Source organism: Cynocephalus volans, chromosome 8, assembly GCF_027409185.1.
Source record: "Cynocephalus volans isolate mCynVol1 chromosome 8, mCynVol1.pri, whole genome shotgun sequence".
Lineage (NCBI taxonomy): Eukaryota > Metazoa > Chordata > Mammalia > Dermoptera > Cynocephalidae > Cynocephalus > Cynocephalus volans.
This window is the reverse complement of record NC_084467.1, coordinates 26372259-26391676: the sequence shown is the minus strand read 5'-3', so window position 1 is coordinate 26391676 and position 19418 is coordinate 26372259. Positions and strand designations below refer to the sequence as shown.

Here is a 19418-nt window from a genome sequence, read left to right as displayed (position 1 = left end):
CCAAACCCATGTCTCCCCAAGTGCTGGCCATTATTCTATAGCCCCATCACCAACACCACCAGCACCAATCACCAAGGAAGGGAGACAGGAGACCACAGCTCTGGTCCAAGCTAGGACCCAAATCACTGGGTGACTTCCAGCCAGTAGCTTCCCTTCTCTGAGCCAGATGACCTCCCAGGGCCTTTCTAGCTCTGACATTCTTTGGGGATGGGCATCTGGATTTTTACACAGTCACTGGGGTCAGCAGAAGAATTTGAGAGACCAACAACTACAAAGAAGGAAAGAGTCTTGACCACAAGTACCAAAGTCCACCTAGGAAAAGGTCCCGACAAGGAGTCTGCAGGCCTGAGTTTCAGCCCTCCTCTGCCACTGCTCAACCTCTCCAAGCCTTGGTTTCCTAAATTTTATAATGGGATTAATTATCCCCACCCAGACAGTTTCATCCCAACTGAGTTTCTGGGAGAGTCTGACATGATAATGACCATGCCCCACACTGTGCAACCTGTAAAGTCCTATTCTCTCAGGAAGGATTATGATGGCAGGGAGAGGGGGGAATAGGGGAGGACAGGAGGAGTGAATGGGTCCTACTGTCCCATTCCAGTCCAGTTCTGTCCAAAAGAAATCTTCCAGGGCTCAGGGCCCCCAGTGGAGAGAGCCTAGCAGTGAGAGCCTGAATATCTGGGTCCCTGGCTCAGCTCTCCTTCACCCGGCAGTGTGACTTTGGGCAAGTCACTCACCTTCTCTGGACCTCAGTTTCTCCACCTAAAAAATGCCTCCAGCCCTGAACACCTAAACCCCAGCCTTCAACCCCTGACAGTCTCAGGGAGCTCACACTGCCCAGTGGAGCCATGACACAGACCAGGGGTGAGACTAGTGGGGTCTCCCCTCCGGAAATGCTGGGGTAGGGGCTTGGCAGGCTCAGAGCAGAGTACAGGGTCTTCCCAGGACAGACAGACTTCCCCAACAGGGCAAAGGCCAGGCCCAAGCCTGCCCTGAGGACTTGGACAGCGCCAGCCACCCCAGACCTTGGAGGCCTGGCCTTCAGACCCCCTCTGCAGCCTGCAGAGCCAGCAGGCCCTGACCTGTCCATTGAGATACTTCAGGAACTTCACTGAAGTCCAAACTGCTTCCAACTCAGTAGCCTCCAGGGTGTAGGGCAGGGGTGGCAGAAAGAAATAAGAGAGCATCACAGGGAGAGGCTCACACCATGGGGGCCTAGCAAAGCAGCACACAACCTCTCCTGCCCCTCCCGTCAGACAGGACCCACTGGGCTGCAAGCCTGCACCCAGCCAGAAGTCCACCACCTGGGAGCTTTCACCACCAGGCACCACCTCTGGGGACCAGGAGGACCACCAGGTTCCGGAAGGGGCTCTCCAACTACAAAGCCCAAGCACACTTGCCTGAAGGGTCTGGGAGGTCACCCCAAAACCCTGGCAGGATTCCCGCCTACAAGGGGGCCTTGGCCACCCATGAAGTAGACAGGCCCACTCCCCCCATACACCCAGCTCCCGAAGGTTCCACACTACTGCAGGGCACGGTGGTGAGAGAGCAGGATTATTTCCTCATGCCAGGGGTCGTAGCAGGAAACCCTGCGCCCATCCCGAACCCCTAATGCCAAGCCTCTCCCCCAAATCCGAGGTTGTAGTTCCTTACAATGCCGTTTTTATAGAGCCCCTTCCAAAAGACGTTTCCCGGTTCCCCCAAAACTCCCATCCCTAACCCTCCACATCCCCCCCGCGCAGCTCTGGGGAAACCGGCAGTTAACTTTTCCCAAAAATCCTGCGAAGGCAGCTGGCTGGGGGAGTAATGGGCCCCAAGATTCTTTCGCGGCATTTCACTGCCTTCCAAAAAAAAAGAAGAAGAAGAGGAAGAAAAGAAAACTTTCGGAGTTAACTTTAAATTCCCAGCCCTCCCCCCCAAATCGCCCGGCGGCTTCCCCCTTTTTTTTTTTCTTTAAAGTGCAATTGCATTGTGTCTCACCTCCCCGAAAGGCTCGCGGCTCTCGCCAAAGAAAAGGAAAAAAGCCAACCCTTCGGGTGCCCCCTCTGCCTCCAGCCGCCTCTCCCACATTCTCAGACAGTTTTATTAAAATTTTCAGACAAAAGAAAAACAAAAATGGCAGCCTGGCTTATTTTTAAAACAGGACAGGGACGCCATATTCTGCAGATCTGCAAAAAAAGGGAGAAATCCGGCACTGGCCGCTCCACCGGGCTGGCTGCAAAGTGCGCGAACCGCGCCGTTTGCAATCCGTTTATTTGCATTAAGCCCCATGAATCATTGTTTACCGGAGAATTGCAGCAGGTTTGAATAGCCCGGCTTAAGAAAACACACACACACGCGCGCGCACACACACACGCACACACTCGGAGACACTTCCTACCCCGCGCGCCCGCCGCCGCCGCTCCGGGCCGGGCCCGAGGCGCAGGCGGCCCCGGGCCCTCGGAGCGCCCCGGCCCGCGCTGACAGCGCCCGCGTCCCGGCCCGGCCCCCGCCCGCAACTCGGCGCAACTTTCCCGCGGGCGGGTGGGCGCCCGCCGACGCCGCCGACGCCGGGCCCGCTCCCCGCGCGCCCCGGGCCCGCACGGACCTGGCTGTGCTGGCGGCGCCTCCGGGACGCGGCCGCAGCCCCGCGCCCGGCGGCCCGAGCAGGGCCGGGCTGGGGCTCCGGCTCCGGGCTCGGGCTGGGGCTCCGGCTCCGGCTCGGTGCGGAGCCGCGCGCAAACCTTCCGGGTCGCCTGCTGTTCACTTCTGGGTTCTGCAAGCGCCGAGGCGGCGGCGGCGGCGGCGGCGGCGGGAGGCTGGGTCTGCAGCGCCGCGCGGCCCCCCGTGCGCTCGGCGAGCCCCCGCGCCAGGCGCCCGGCTCCGGGGGGGGCCGCGTCGGGCCCCCGCCTCTCCGGCTGCGCAGCCCGTCCGGCCCCGGGGGTTCCCGCGAGTGGGCAGCGCCCGGCGCTGGCGACGGCGCGCGAGGGGAGGGGGCCGGCGGGGGGCGGGGGCGGGCCGCGCGCTGGGGGCCCCGCTCGGGCCCCGGGGCCTCGTCTCGCGCTCGCCGCCGCGCCGCCTGGCAAAGTTGCGCCTCGCCCCCCGCCCGCGCCGCGCCGGAGGCAGAGCCACAAAGGAACTCCTCGCCCCCCTCCGCCCGCCCGAGCTGGGCGGGGAGGGCACCGGCTCCCGGCCCTAGGACGGCCCCTTCCCCAGCGCGGGGGCTCCCGGGGCCCCGGCGGCCGCGGCCATTGTCCCGCCCAGGCCCGGCCGCAGCCTCGCCACCCCTTTCCCGGTGATGGCGGGCTGGGGACCTGGGCCTGGCGGGCCACGGCCCTTACCAGGCCCAGCCCGTGCGGGGCCAGGCTGCTCCGGGGGGTCTCCCTCGAAGACGGCAGGCTGGAGGGAACCCCCAGAATGGACCCTCACACCTGATAACCAGCGGTCGTGCTCAAAATCCAGGCTGAGGGTTTTTTTGGTTGTTGGGTTTGTTTTTTTTTTTTTTTTTTTTGAAAGACGAGGACATGGGGACAGGGGGTAGGGGGACAGAAGTTTGCACAGGCCAAGCTACCCCTCCCTGGCCCTAGGCCGGAGCCCCAGCAGATGGGGCGGCCTGAGGCTGGCAGCGGCTGTTCTCGCAGAGTCTATCAGAGGTGGCACCGGCTGTCCCCCTGCTCCAGACCTCAGAGTCATCTGTGTGACTCCTCCTCCCGCCTCACCCTCCCCAGCCAATCAGTCACCAAGTCCTCTTGATTCGGGTCTCCCGGGCTGTGTCAGCTTCCAAACTTCACTTCTACCTGAGGAGGCAGCCAGTTCCTGGATCCTTTCCCCTGCTTAGATTCTGTGTCACCCGCTGCCACCCAGCCTCTAGGCCAGAATGAATCAGGGCTGACCCTGCCCTCAGAGAGCACTCAGTCCCCGGGGAAGGACACACCCATAAACAATCACTTGCCAGTGTATGCCTGTCTCCAGAAAGCATTTCCCAATTCAGTAAATATCCATTGAAGACCTACTAAGCACTAGACGCTGTGCTGGTTGGCTGGAAGCCCAGCTGTGAACAAGTTAGACAAGTCCTTGCCCTCATGGAGACTCCAATCTAGCACAGGACGGCAGATACTGTGAGCCATTGGAGGACAGGGCCCTACCGGCTGTTTGTTCTCAACCCCTAAGCCCCAAGCCCCAAGCCCAGTGCCTGGCGCAGAGAAGGGGCCCCATAAATACGTGCTGCGTGAATTAGTTGGAGTTACAAAGCATGGTGGGAAAACACAGAGGAGCCACTCTTTTTCCCAGAGAGGTGAGGAAGGTCTACAGAAGTTGGCTCTGGGGTGAGCCAGGTGGGGAAGAAAGGAAGGCCTTCCAGTTTCTAGAAATGAGTAATGAAAGTACTGAGCCATTGTTGAGAAGTTCAATGAGATAATAAATTAATAAATGGGGGAGAACAGACAAATTGCCTGTACAGAAGAATTCCAAATAGTTTATGTAGATACTCAAAGAGGGGGAGCATAATTCCCTAGTCCTTAGATGTGGGCTGCACATGGTGACTCCCCTCCGAAGAGCACTATGGAAAGGGAGGGAAAAAAGAGTAACTTTACAATGGAAAAGTGATTAACGCCAACATCAGCAGTCAAATCGTGTTGGTACTATGTATGTTTGATATTATGTGATAAAAATGATATTTCACCTCTGTGGCCTTCCTCGCAATAGCACATAACCCAAGTCTTGTCATGAGAAAAACGTCAGACAAACTTCAGTAGTAGGGCATCCAACAAAATACCTGACCAGTACTCTTCAAAACCATCAAGGTCATCAAAAACAAGGAAAGTCTGAGAACCTGTCACAGCCCAGAGGAGCCTAAAGAGACATAACAACTAAGTGTAACGTGGTATCCAACATGGGAAACTGAAACAGAAACACCTTAGGTTAAAAACTAAGGAAATCTAAACTATGAGCTTCCATCAGTAAATTGTAACAAATTATAACAACGATTAACATGAGATGTTACTAATAGGGAAAATTGGGAGGAGAGTATATGGGAACTTTGTAATATCTTCCCAACTCATCTGCAAATCTAAAAATGTTCTAGGGCCAGCCCGTGGCTCACTCGGGAGAGTGTGGTGCTGATAACACCAAGGCCACGGGTTCAGATCCCTATATAGGGATGGCCGGTTAGCTCACTTGGGAGAGCGTGGTGCTGACAACACTGAGTCAAGGGTTAAGATCCCCTTATCGGTCATCTTTTTATAAAAATAAATAAAATAAATAAATGTTCTAAAAACAGAAGTCTACTAAAAAGGAAAAAAAATCTTTTTAAAAGTACCAAACATTGCACTGTTGAGAGGTTCAATGAAATAATGCTTGTCACAGCACCTAAGACATTTTAAGGGGCACCCAAAAGTTATGTTATCATCATCATCATCGTCATCATCATCATTCTAGGCACTTAGAACAGCACATGCAAAGGCACAAGAGTTTAGGGTGGACAGAGAAATGGGAGACAGAATCCTGAAGGCCTTGATTGCTGAGCTGGGGCCTCTGGAAGGAAATTACAGGGAGAGGGAGCATAACCTGGCCAGCCTCGTCTCTAACCGCCTGCAAAAATACTCCAGTCAGCCAAAGTGAGCTGCCGTCTCAGGCCCTGCCATCTCCCTTCTAGAAGACCTTTGCACATACTGTTCCCTCTACCTGGAACACCCTCCCTTGCCCTTTCACCCCACCTTTCCTGACTACCTTCAACTTATCCTTCAGGCCATAGTTTAGATATTCTCTAAAAAGCCTACCAGGCCCTTCCAAGATGCTATTACTATGATATGAAGGGAGGCGGTGTGGGGTGAGGTGCAGGAAGCCAGGGATAGAGAGACTGACCTCAGTTCTTTGCCACTGGCACCCATATTCCTTGCCTCCAAATCCAGCCACACTAGATGCTGCCCCATCCCTGAATATACAGCACACGTTCGTACCTCCCAGCTTCTGCTCATGCTGCTTCCTTGACCTGAGAAGAAATTCTTAGTCCCTTTCTCTCCATCTGGTGAGCACCTCCTTATCAAGGCTTAGCTCAAACATCACCTCCTCTGTGAAGCCATTCTCAGTCCTCTGCGTGGAAAGAGGCACTTTCCTCTGGTTCCCAAGATCTCCATGGTCCTCCAGCCACACTCCTGGTAAAGCATGTATCATGGTGCATTAGAGTACATGTTTGCTGGATGGATGGACAAACAATGAGACCCAAATCAAGCCCGTGCTCACCCTCTCCAATTCTGCAAATCTTCCTTAGTCTCCTTCAGGAAGCCCTCTATGGCTGCTCCAACCCACTGATCTCCCTCTTCTTTAACTGTTATGATTTAGCCCCTAATTGTATTCTAACTGTATGTATATAAGTATCTGCCCCTTGGATTAGAGAAAATTCTTTGAGGAAGGATCCATGTCTTACATTTTCCACTTTTTCACTCATTCTACAAATATTTAGAAAGCACCTACTCTGACGTCGTAGAGTCCCAGGCTCTGGAGAGGCAGAGGTGAACAAGACCCAGGCCCTGCTCTCTCAGAGCCCTGTGTTAACCAGATTCTACAGTAACAAAGAACTCCAAAGTCTCAGTGACACAACAGTTGTTTATTGCTCACCTGTTCCTCATGCCAATCATGGATCCCCTGCTCTAGTCACCCAGAGACTGAGGCTGAGGAGTCCCTACCATCTTGGAACTGTACCCACTGAAACTTATGACCTTCTCAATCACCGTGGCAGGAGAAGAGAGTGGAGAATTATGCAGGGGTTTGTCACTGCTTCAGCCTAGAAGTGACACACACCACTTCTCACATCCATTGGTCAACACTAGTCACATGGTCCTGCCCTACTGCAAAGGAGGCTGGGAGATATAGTGTGCCTCTGGAAGGAGAAGAGAACTGGATACTGGTGAGCTCACCTGCAGTCTGTCCCAGGAGACAGAATTGAACAAATAACTACTTTAAACGTATTTAATTTGATCTTGTAAGGAGAGATTTGAAGTGTCTAGACAGTGAGTGAGAGAAGTTTAGGGAGACCTTCGCAGAGAAGGGGACAGTTAAGCTGAGAGCAGGGAAGAGTGTTTTCAGCAGCGACAGCAGCATGCAAAGCCTCTGAGGCAAGCAGGAGCTTGCCATAATGAAAGGACAGTGAAGTTGGAGTGAAAGGAGGGGGACAGTGAAATGACACTGAGGGCTGGACATCCCGGGTGGGCTCGGGTAGGTAAGCATTTAGGACTTTAGCTTAAGAGCAGTAGGAAGTCATAGAGGGTGGGGGAGTAGGGGTTAAGTAGAGAGGTGTTATGATCAGAGTTCTCTCCAAAAGTCCCACATTGCTGCTGGGGAGAGAATGGACTGGAACTGGACAAAGTGGAGAAGCAGGAAGACAGTGGGGAGACCCTCAAAGTCTTCCAGGTGAAAGATGGTGATGGCTTGGCCTTGGTGGCATTGGCAGAGCTGGAGAGAAGCAGGCAAATGTGGGACAAGTTAAGGACTCAGCACTGCCAGGACTTGGTGATTGACAGATGTAGGGAGTGAGAAAGCAGGAGGTGTCCAGGTGACTCCCAGGTTCTGCAGTCCCCATCGTGCCCAGCACAAGGCTGAATTCATTACCTTGTATCCCGAGCATGTTCACAATGGGAATTTGATACCTCTATAGTTTGAATGTGTCCCCTCGAAGTTCATGTATTGGAAACTTAGTCGCTGATGCAGCAGTGTTGAGACATGAGACTTTTGGGAGGTTATTAGATTATGAGGGCTCTGCCCTCATGAATCGATTAATCCATTCATGGATTAATGGATTATCTAGGAGTGGGTTAGTTACCACGAGAGTGGGTCTGTTATAAAAGCCACTTTGAGGGCCAGCCCGTGGCTCACTTGGCAGAGTGTGGTGCTGATAACACCAAGGCCATGGGTTTGCATCCCTATATAGGGATGGCCAGTTAGCTCACTTGGGAGAGTGTGGTGCTGACAACACCAAGTCAGGGATTGAGATCCCCTTACTGGTCATCTTTCAAAAAAAAAAAAAGCCACTTTGGCTCTCTCTTGTGTGCCCCCTTGCCATGTGATCCCCTGCACTGCCTTGGGACTCTGCAGAAAGTCCCCACCAACAAGAAGGCCCTCACCAGATGCAGCCCCTCAACCTTGGACTTCCCAGCCTCCAGAACTGTAAGAAATAAATTTTATTTTCTTTGTAAATTACCCAGTCTCGAGTACTCAGGTATAGCAACAGAAAACAGAGATGTCCATTCCTTTCCCTGCCCCCTAGTCAAGATACCCACCTCCTCATCCTTCAGACTAGGGTGTCCTTCCCATCAGAACTTGAAAACAATCTTAAGCACCAGTATGTGCACTTTCTACTTGGACACTCATAGTAGTCCCAAGAGGGAAGCTGGAAGGGACATTTTCCCCATTTCATAGTAGGGAAAACTGATTCCCAGAGATGGGAAGTGGTTGGCTAAATCTTGGGGCCAGGCTTCTAGCTGAGGAATTCTGACTCCTAGTCCAGAGCTTCTTTTATTGCAGCACCTGGTACATGGTGGGTGCTACCTTGCATTGGCTGAGTGAATGAATGACTGAATGAGTGAATGAGCAGATGTGCTCTCTGGTGATTCAACCTCTTCATCTTTGTTCACTTTGTTGCCCTTAAGGATGCTGTAAAGTTGAGTTAATAAATTAGGTTTAAAAGTCCAACAGAACTGGGTTTGGACCCTAGCTTTTTCATTTATAGGCAGGTGATTTTAGGCAAGTTTCTTCCTCTCTCTGAGCCTTAGTTTTTTCATGTACAAATTGAGCAGGATAATACCTACTTTGTAGGGCAGGTATTGAAAAAGAATGCATGGGTTTGGCCATAGCAAGGTTAGCTACCTGTCCTTTGGAGACCTGTCCCACTTTACTGCCCTTGGAAAATCTCCCCTGAGAAAACCAGCCTGCACTTCCCCCACCCCAGTTGGAATTGTTCAAGACCTTCTCATCTGTACCTCCCAAGTTATGACCCAGAGGAGGTGTCATTTAAACCCCCCACTGGCTGCTCTGCTTCTTAGGTTGATGGCATAATTGATTTCAGTGTGAAACTAAATCTCTCTATACTCTCCTTCCCACTTTCTTAGGGAGTAAGTGAGGGAGGGAGAAACTTCTATCACTTTGTCTGGGGGGACCCTGGGTATTTGGTCTTCTGATAAGCAGAGATATTAATGTAGATATCGCAAGGTTGTCCATGAGCTGAGCAGGAGATGGAGGTATAAATTGCTCTACATGATAAAATGATGGATATCGTGGCCTCTAAGTCTCTACATGGTCTGGCCCCTGCCAACCCCTTCATCCTCAACCAGAACCTTTTTCTCTCTTGGCCTCTGTGTTCCAGCCACCCAAGCCTCCAGTGAGTGAATGGTTCCTTTTGCCACAGAGCTTTTGCAGAGGCCATCCGGACGCTTCTTCTTGGAACATGCTCCTCCACCTGACCACACCCACCATCTCTGCCCTTCACCTAATGAACGCCCACTCCCCCAACATGCCCTCATAGCCATATCCTGAGGGCCGCCTTCTGCTGCCTTCAGGATGCTCTCATGGCTCCATGGACCGCTCTTTTTTTTGCACACTTATTGCAGCTGTAATCTTGCATTCAGATTTCTAATCATTTGGTTTGACATTAGATTGTAGACTCAATACATATTTATTCACTCATTCAATAAAAAAATAATGAGGATTGAACTTTTGAAGGTGAAGGGGCTCAGAAAATGAACAAGCTGAAATATATGAGCATTGCCTTATAGTGTGGGGGTGATCAGTACAATGGGAGAGCCTGAGAACAGAGGTGGCCAGTGGCCAGTGGCTGAAGGATGTATTAGAACATCTATTATTCAATCTTCTGCCCTTCGCATTGCTGTGATACAACCACCACACTGTCTCCTTAAACCTTCAGTAAAGTGAGCTGCATACTCATTTAGTCAGGTTGGCACTGGGTTGCCTGGATTGGCCCTGAGAAGAGGGGAAAGACAAGCAGGGAGAGAGAGTGAATGTGCGCTGGGAGTAGAAAGCTGGAGCTGCAAGTGACCGGGACTTTGTAAGTCACTGGAATTTGAAGAAATCTTGGAGACTTCAATGGATTTCCACAAGATGTGAGATAAGGAATTCCAGCCAATTTTTATCTCAATCTCAAAGGACTAGGAATCTGGATGTTAAACAGGAAGAATGCTGTGACTGATTAGCAAGGTCTATCGTGGGCAGCAAGGTTACATGGGCCAGCCTTCCTTAGGGGCTTCCAGGTCTGCAATTTAGTTGAGTGTTTCCTTAGCCAGAGGGTAAAGACTGTGTCTCAGTCATCTTTTGAGTATTTTCCTTCAGTAGCGAGCTGAGGGCTGTGGGATGGACAGAGGTGGCAGCAAGAAGGACGGGGGACAGAGAAGAACCAGCAAGTCAGAACCTCCACCAGGCAGGGGACGGCACATGGCTCCAGGTCCTGACTCTGTAAAGTACCTGAGTGAGCTGGAGCAGGACACATTGCATCTATGGGCCTCAATTTCTTCAACTGTGAAATGGGCCAATAGTACCTGTGACAAGTTGTAAGGCGAGAACATGAGTGCTTTGAGGCCAAGTACACAGGGTTCAAATCTTGGTTCCCACTAGTTTTAGGACCTGGGGGATCTTAGTCTTCTCATTCATACAATGGGGCTAATAATCCTTACTTCACAGGGCAGCATGCCAGGATTAGAGATAGTCCACACCACCATTTCCCTAGCATTTGCCATGAGCGAGCACCTTGCTGGGCTTTGGGTATGATCTCACACAGAGAAGGTAGAGTGCCCAGCACAGTGTCCAGGACATGGCCAGTGCTGGTTAGTGTTGTGAATTCCCTTTTCCTACAGGACCTAAGCTTGCATGGCTGTAGAAGGGCTTCACCATGCACAAATCACCTTCGGAAAGTGGAGCTTATGGCAGTAACTATTCACAGCCCTTCCCCTTAGCTGGTCTGACAATCCTCCCATCTGGGCCTCACAGCAATCTAGACCTGGCTCCTTTTATGACTGGCCCAGGGGCTGCCAGAGGAAAAGGGCAGAAGTGCCATAATGAAAGGGCAGACAATTACCTTCCCTCATAATTACCATTTGCAGTAATTAAATAATAATAGGCCCTGAGAACTCAGAGCAGCCCTCAAAATAACATCTGGTTCCCCTTCCTTCTGCCAGGAATTCAATGCCCACAGGGACAAGATGGGGAAATTGAGGCCGGGAGAAATAAAGCCAGCCACCCTACATCACACACAAATCAGGGTGCCAGAGTCAGGGAAAGGGCCTTAAAGAGTTGACTCAGCGTGGCAGACAACTGGATGTCTGTGTTTTGGGTGCCAGTGCCACAGCTCACATGCTGTGCGGCTTGGTGGTTTGCTCATCTCTCTGCACTTCAGCTTCCACATATGTAAGATGAGATGGAGCCAACACTTGACCCACCCCAAGTCTATTGTTCCAGCCCTTGTTCTGTTCATACATAATAGTGGGCAATTCTTTTTTGCACACTTGGGGTTGCAAAAGACAGAAATCCATCCCAGGCTAGCAAAGAAGCAGAAGAAGGGGGTTACCAGCTCACAGAATCCAAGAAAAGTTTGAAGAGCCAAGCTGTGAAAAAAGCAGAGGTCTCAGGGACAATCAAACCAGGGACAAGGACACCTCAGGCCTCCCTCCTCTCTGCCTCCCTCAAACATCAGCTCTATTCTTTCTCCACCTTTTTCCAGAGAGTTATAAACACAGACACCAAAAGCTACCCCAACCTGCAGTTCAGAGCTTCTGTCAGTGATGGGCATCTGCCCTCACTGGCCCAGCTTGGGTCATGTGGGCCACCTGTATTAGTCCATTTCTGTTGCTTATAACAAAATACCTGAAACTGGGTGATTTATAAAGAAAATGAAATATATTGCTTACAGTTTCAGAGGCTAGGAAGTCCAAAGTCCGGGGAACACATCTGGTGAGGATCTTGTGACACAGTGACAGTGACACAGGGTATCACATTATGAAATGGTGGAACAGAGAGAGAGCAGAAAAAAGAGACAGACAGACAGACAGACTCTCCTCTCTCATCTTTAAAGCCCTAGGAAACACGCCTCGACCACCATATTTAATCCATTCACTACGGCATGGTCCTGCCATCTAATCACCTCTTCAAGGCTCCACCTTTCAATTACCATAATAGGATTCCCCACCCTCTTAACAGAGTGGAGGCTAAGTTTCTAATACATAAAACTTGGGGGACAGAATTCAAGCTTCAGGGAGTTTTGGGGGGACATAATTCAATCCACTACACCACCCTGTACCATCAACTGCATCCAGTAAATCAGAGTCTGTAATGCCCTAAGGCAATGTCAGGGATGGAGCAAGAGAAGGGGCCAGGCCCAGAGAAAGTAGGGCCATTAGGCAGGCAATGTGTACTAGGCACTCACTGAAACAAAATTCCTGCATGTGTCCTGCACAACATAGAAGGGAAATAGCCATAAAACTAAAGTGACAGCACAAATCACAGGAGTGTGGACACAGAAGAGACTCACCTGGGAGGGGGGAGGGGACAGCTGTACCTTCCAAGGTAGGCATGACATCAGATCCCAGAGCTCTGGGGACCCAGTCCTACATGAGCGAGCCCTTTGACCATTACACTAGCATGGAGAGAAGCACTTCCCAGGCTTCACTGTGGCCTGGGTGAAATGCCCAGTGCGTGGACATCAGTGGGTGCTGCTGGCCAGGCCCCTTCTTTCTGCTGGCAGTGGCACCCCCCCTTTTGGGGGGGATGATTCTAGTGGTGATGAGAGTGTCATATAACCCAAGCCAGGCCAATCAGAATCCTTCTCCTGGTCCTTCCTTGGAAGGCACCTAAGGCCATGGCCCAGAGCAAGCCATCCAAGAGAACAGAAATCCTGTGCTGTGAGGGCAGCCTGCCTTGTCTCAGCCCCCCGGGAATTCAGCCTAACTGGTTTGGCTACAATGAGCCAGTCAAAGTCATTCCCCTTTGGGCAGGTGTCTTAATTTCCCAGGGCTGTCATAACAAATTACGATGAACTTGGTGGCTTAAAACCACAGGAATTGATTCTCTCACAGCTCTGGAGCCCAGAAGTCCAAAATCAAGGGGTCAGCAGGGCCATGCTCCCTACTAAGACTCTAGGGAGAACCCTTCCCTCCTCCTTCCAGCTCCTGGTGGGTACATGACTTCTGTCTCTGCCTTTGTCTTCCCATGGCTTCTCCTTCTTCTGTCTTTATAGGGACACCTGTCATTGGACTTAGGGCCCACCTGGGTAACCTGGAATAATTTCATCTCAAGATCCTTAACTTAGTTACATCTGCAAAGATCCTTTAACCAAATAAGCCCACATTTACAAGTTCTGGAGGTAGGACATAAATGTATTGGGGGGGCACCATTTAAACCACTATAATAGCAAGCCTATATCCCTTGTAATAAAAAACAAACAAACAAAAACCCTCAATCACACTTGTACATGCCTTGGGTTTAGGCATGGATCAGTCTTCCTCCCTTTGTCCCGGCCCTGGACTCTAAAGCAGCATTTTAATAACTAACTCCAACTCCTCCCTAGGAAATTATCACTCTCTGAGCCTCAGATTCTGTCTTCTACATGTAATCATGGGGCTAATTAACATAGGGGCATTGAGGGAATAAAATGAAGGGTCACAGGACAAACCCAGTGTCACAGTTTATACTCCACAAGACTTTGTCTTCCCAGCCTTGATGGCGATCATGGGTGCTCAGGTCACTGGAAGGAGCAGCCCTGTTTGTTAATGAGCCACTTGACACCTGGTTCATTCATCAGGTTCCCAAGAGTATTGTCAGCCTAAGTTCACCCAGACTGGCCCCTCTGGACCTGACAAAATCCCATGTCTGCTCCTGCAGAGCTGAGAGCTAGAGCCTCTTGCCAAGTCTGTCAGCTTTATAGAATGACAGGAGCCTACAGTCTGATAAAATGAGGCTTGTGGTCCCATGAGGAAAATCCTAGAGATAAAAAAAAAAAAAAACACAAAGCCACCCACACAATGTTAACAGCTGTTCCTCACTGGCTGCCTCCTCTGAGCCTGGCCCCACACATGCCCCCCACTTTTTAACCTCACCACAATCCTCTGAGGCAGCTCCTGTGACTCCCATTTGACAAACAAAGTTGCCAAGGCTCAGAGAGCTGAAGTCAGTGGTCCACACAGCGAGTGAATCATGGCGCCTGCCCCTACTGCATACCTGTCACCCCCACCACATTGCCCCAGCAATGATGACTGTCCTTTGAGCATCTCCTCCCCACACAGGGTGGCATCAGAGCCAAGAACAATGGCAAGATCGTGTTCTGGAATATGAACTGAGGGGTTTGCCCCCCACAAAATGTCCTTCTACCCTCAGTCCTTCCTCTATCACTTATTCATGCTGGTATGGCCAGTGACTGAAACAGTGCTTGGTGCATAGTTAGTACTCAGTAAACATTTGTGGAAGGAATGAATTCGATGAGCTAAGGCGTTCCAGTAGCTAGTGCATCAGGGAAGGGCCAACATGATAACAAAAGGGTCATGTTCTAGACTTCTGAGTGTCAAAGCCCTAGGCCCACACATGAGACCAAAGAGTTGAGAGAGCGTGTGACAAGTAAGGAACAAGCTTCAGCCCCAACTAGAAAAGGCATCTCCCCGCCTGCTTGCTCTACAACGAGGGGAGGGAAAGGAAGGCGAGTCGGAGGGAAGCAGAACAAAGCTCCCTGCTCTATAATAGCACTTTGAAAAACAGAAAGTGCTCTACAAATTTCAGCAGTTAATCATAGGAGCCTTGATCCTGCTTCCCCCATCCTGTTCCTCAACTGACAATTCCTCACCGGTCTTCAAATCCATAGACCCTTTTTCACCTATGTTTCCTTTTTTTTTTTTTTTTTTTTTTAACAAATTACATTTATTTTTTCCATTTTAAAAACAATGCATGCTCATGATAGAAACATTTGAAAATACGTAAAAATCAAAGGAAGAGAGAAAATATCTCCTTTAGGAGCCCGTCACCTACTGATAACTTTTTTTATCACTTGAAAGTGTATTAAAAATATGGATCACTTCACAAATTTGCTTGTCATCCTTGTACAGGGACCATGCTGATTTTTTCTGTGTCATCCCAATTTTAGTATACATGCTGCTGAAGTGAACACGTAATTAATATTTTGATGTATTCCTTTCCAATCTTCTTTTGCCAGGCATTTAAAAAACTTGTGGCCATTTGGTAATACACAAATTTATATACAATTATTTTTAATCTCTCTCTTCTCATTATAATATGTGGTCATTGAAAAAAAATAGGACATAAAAAGAGAAAGAAAAAATAAATATTAACCAGAATCCCCAATTCCGGATGCAATCCAGGTCCCTCCCTCCACCTCCTGCTCAGTTTTCTAGATTTCTGGGTTTTGTATGGATTTTTTTAAGAACTGAAGTGGAGCAAGGGAGAAAACACTCTGGCTGCCCCAAAGTAGCACCCATGCCTTTGAAACACAACTGCCCACTTTTCTGATTGCAATGTTATCTTAAGTTTCTAAGCCAGGAGCAGGGAGGGAGGGAAGGATGAGATATTTACACTTCGCATTTTCTTATCAAGTATCACAGTGGGGGTGGCAGGGTGCTAATTCCACTTTTCAACCCATCTCTATCACCTTCTAATCTGTGGGAAGTCTTGATTCTGAACATGGGTTGATTTTCAATGCTGGTTTTCATTGTCTTAATGAGTTTTTGTTTTTCTGGGTCTTCTTAGGTATGTTAGTGGGTGTTATCACTAACTGCTTGCTAGAATCCACTTTATTAATTTTAATTGACAAATTATAATTGCATATATTTATGGGGTACAGTGATGTTATGATATATGCTGAATGAAACAATCCACTTTAAAAGTTTGTCCCTATCTGATTTGGCCTTTTATGGCATTTGTCCCTGGTGACCACTTCTTCCTGCATTTTAAATTCTGGCCTCTCTTGATTTCTGTGACACGGCTGTCATTTAGCTCTCCCTCTGCCTCTCGGATTACTCTTTTTCTGTTTATGTGGCTGGCACATCTTCCTGGGCTCACTCTTAAATCTTGCTCTCCCTAGGGTTCATGCTTGGTTCTCTCTTTGCATCCTTTTCATGACTTACACAAGAATAATCCTCCCACCCGATCTATCCCTCCAGCCCAGGACCACATACCCCGATGGCCCCTCAGGAATCTGAGATTCCACATGTCCATAGCCTCCTCATCACCTTTTCCCAACTCTGTTCTTCCTGCTGGGTTGATATTCTCTCTCTCTCTCCTCTCTCTTCCATGCATCCACAGTAGGGGCTCCATGTCATTTTCAGTGCTTCTATTTCCTTTAGCCCACATACCAACTGGGTTCAGCTTAACTTGCTTGATTTGGGGGGGATTTTTTTTTTTTTTAGTAAATTTTAGTTTTGAGATAATTTCAAATTTACAGAAAAGTTGCAAGAATCGCACAAAAAATGCCCAAATATCTTTCACCCAGGTTCACCAATTGTTAACATTTTGCCTCATTAACTCTCATTCTCTCCAGCTCTGCCTAAATATACATCTTCACATGCACACACACTCACACTCACACACACGCTCACAGTCACACACACGCTCACACTCACACTCACACACACGCTCACATGAAGACGTAGTTCTTGTTTCCACTAGATATTTCAGGGTATGTTTCCTAAGAACAACAGAATTCTGTTTAAAAAAATAATATCATAAAAAAAGGGAAATTTAACATTGATACAATTCTCTTGTCTAATCCACAGTCTATGTGCAAATTTTGTCAGTCATTCCAATAATGTCCTTTATAACCATTTTTTTCCCAGTCCAGGATCCAATCCAGGGTGGCACATTGCATTTAATCATCATATCTCTTTAGTTTCCTTTAATCTGAAACAATTCCTGGGCTTTTCTTTGTTCTTTCTTGACCTTGACATTTTTGAAGATTCCGTAAGCCAGTTATTTTGTAAAATGTCTTTCAGTTCGGTTTTGTCTGATATTTCCTCAGGATCAGACTCAAATTATACATTTTTGGTAGGATAATCACTAAAGGTTGTATTCTTCTCAGTGGCTTACCCAGGGCATCGATACTCAGAAGAGATCTTTTTAAATTAACACTCCCCTCTTCTGTATGACACAATTATTTTCAGAAGTAATCATAAAATGATATGAATGATAATAATGGCCATAAAAGAAACACAGATATGCCAGTAAAAAAAAAAAAATGAGAAAATAAAATATTTAAAAATATTACAGGGCAAAAAAGAAAAAAAATAATGGAAAATGATTTTTAATTAAATTAGTACAGTTTTGAAAAGAAGGAGGGAAAACATATACCCACATGTTGATCTGTCACAGAAATGCATAACAACCTCACAGTCTCTGTTTTTGTGCCTTAACTTCCATAAATTTCTCATTTCCTCAAAACTGATCTTCTTCATATGTTCATGTTCAATAAAACTGTAGCCAGATCTGTAAATTTATCATCACTCAAAAATTATCTTTATTGATTTTAATCTAGAAAAGTTTCTTTCAGATGAACCAACCAATATCTAAATAGGTAGAAAAAGTCTTAAACATAGAAGTAAGTTTGCCAGAGATTCATAAAAATCCCCCTTTGTAATATATCCTATAAATTGCAATGCTGCTCATGGCATTGTTTTGGGGATTGCTACTGATTCAAACATTTCCACAGTCAAAACATTTCCACTAAAATATATTCACCAGAAAATTCATCAAATATTTCTATGATATTTGATTTTTTAAAATTCCAATGTTTTTCTTTTTTTGCAAAAACAGACAAAACAGCTGAACATTGACATCGTCCATTGATCCATTGTCTTTGAAAAGTATACAATTCTTGATGAAAATGATCGTGGTATTCAAACATTTCCTTTACTTGTTCTGGCAACATAAGACCAGCATCTTCTGTCATTTCTCCCAGGTCTCTTCTTTGAGATTTGAGTATTTTTTCTATGTAAATATTCGTCTTCTTACATTTTGATGTTGCATAGTAAATGCACTTCTCCACAATTTCTGTACACCAACCTTCAAGGAGCAATTTTAAAGCTTAATATTTTACAGTACAGTGATCAAGGTTGATTCTGGCTGATTCCAAATATTTTTGTGTCTGATTGACCTCACCTAAAACTTCACACTTGAAAAAAGACAACTCAGGGGGGGGGAAATTGTCACATACGGCAGAGAGCAAAATCTGAACAGATACCCCTTTGGATCACACAGCACTTCAAAGATTGAGGTTAACTTTTCAAACATCATCTCAACTGCATGCACAGCTTCGTGTGGAGCAATTATTTTGTCTGGGAAAGTCTTTCCGCTGTAATACCTTTATTCTGCAGCATTTTCCATCAGTGAAGTAAGACTGAAAAGCATGAGTACATTTTTTTCCCCAAGTTCCAAAAAAATGTTACACACGGGAGAAAAACTCCAGGTAGTCTCATAGAATGTCAATATTAAATTAACTCAGGTTCTATCTTATTGCCATCACTCTGCTATCGTTGCTTATTTTGAGTCTACAATTTAAACACAGGGATACATAATATGACAGGGGATTGGAAGTACAAACTGCACCAAAGTTAGCTAGAATGGTAAGAACCCAAATGAATTTACTCTGAAAACAAACAAACACATTTTGCAGAGTCCACATATGCCAGAGCTAACTGTATATCGGGGTATTCTTCAAATAAACTTCTTCTTTAAACCCAACCCTTATTACAAGTAATTAAAATTTGCTAACTTGACTTATATATGCATGTAATATGTATGTGTGTGTTTATATATATACTGAATATATATTTAAAACTCAAAAGCAATTTCAGTAGTTGCTTAGATGTTTTCAGGGAGGACTGTTTTATCACCGAATTGCTGGCACATGATGATAATAAAGGGAAAATCAATTTTAGCTCATTTTACTATTTAAACAATTTTTTTTTTAATGCCATTTATCCTCTTACTGCCTGTTCCCAGGGCAGACAACTCTCCACCCTTGGTTTGCCGTTGATTCAGTGCATCATATCAGTAAGCAAATGATATCCAATATTGGTCATGTTTCCTTTGATCACCTGGTGAAGGTACAGTCCCCTGTAAAGTTACCAAGTTTTCCTTTGTAACTAATAATGAACATGGGGGGTACTCTGAGACCACACTAATATCCTGTTCCTTATCAGGGTTTCACCCATGAGTTCTACCATCCTCTGATGATTTTCCAACTCTCATTCTTTCTTTACTTAGTAGCTGGCATTCTACCATAAGGAAAAAGCATTCCCTTCTCCCCAATTTATTTACTTATTTATATCAGTATATAAGCATCATTGATTCTTATTTTTTTCAGTGGATTATATCATTACTATTATTATTCATCTTGATGTTCAAATTGTCCCTGATTGCCCCACCCTGAAGATCTCTTTTAATCTTAA

General features: G+C 47.5%; 1 protein-coding gene and 1 non-coding gene across 3 annotated transcripts in view; both read right to left on the bottom strand.

Annotated features, from left to right (window-relative positions):
- The window catches only part of ZNF362 (zinc finger protein 362), a 37977-nt gene extending 35235 nt beyond the window's left edge, over nucleotides 1–2742 (bottom strand). The window contains exon 1 of one of the 2 annotated variants that reach the window (XM_063105401.1): nucleotides 2588–2742. The gene's annotated coding sequence lies outside the window, so the exon portion shown is untranslated. The remainder of the gene's footprint in view (nucleotides 1–2587) is intronic. The other variant, XM_063105403.1, reaches the window with a different exon arrangement.
- Nucleotides 2743–15020: 12278 nt separating this feature from the next.
- On the bottom strand, nucleotides 15021–15127 carry LOC134385321 (U6 spliceosomal RNA). The gene has a single exon (XR_010024313.1). It is a non-coding gene; the product is annotated as a U6 spliceosomal RNA (small nuclear RNA).
- Nucleotides 15128–19418: the final 4291 nt, after the last annotated feature.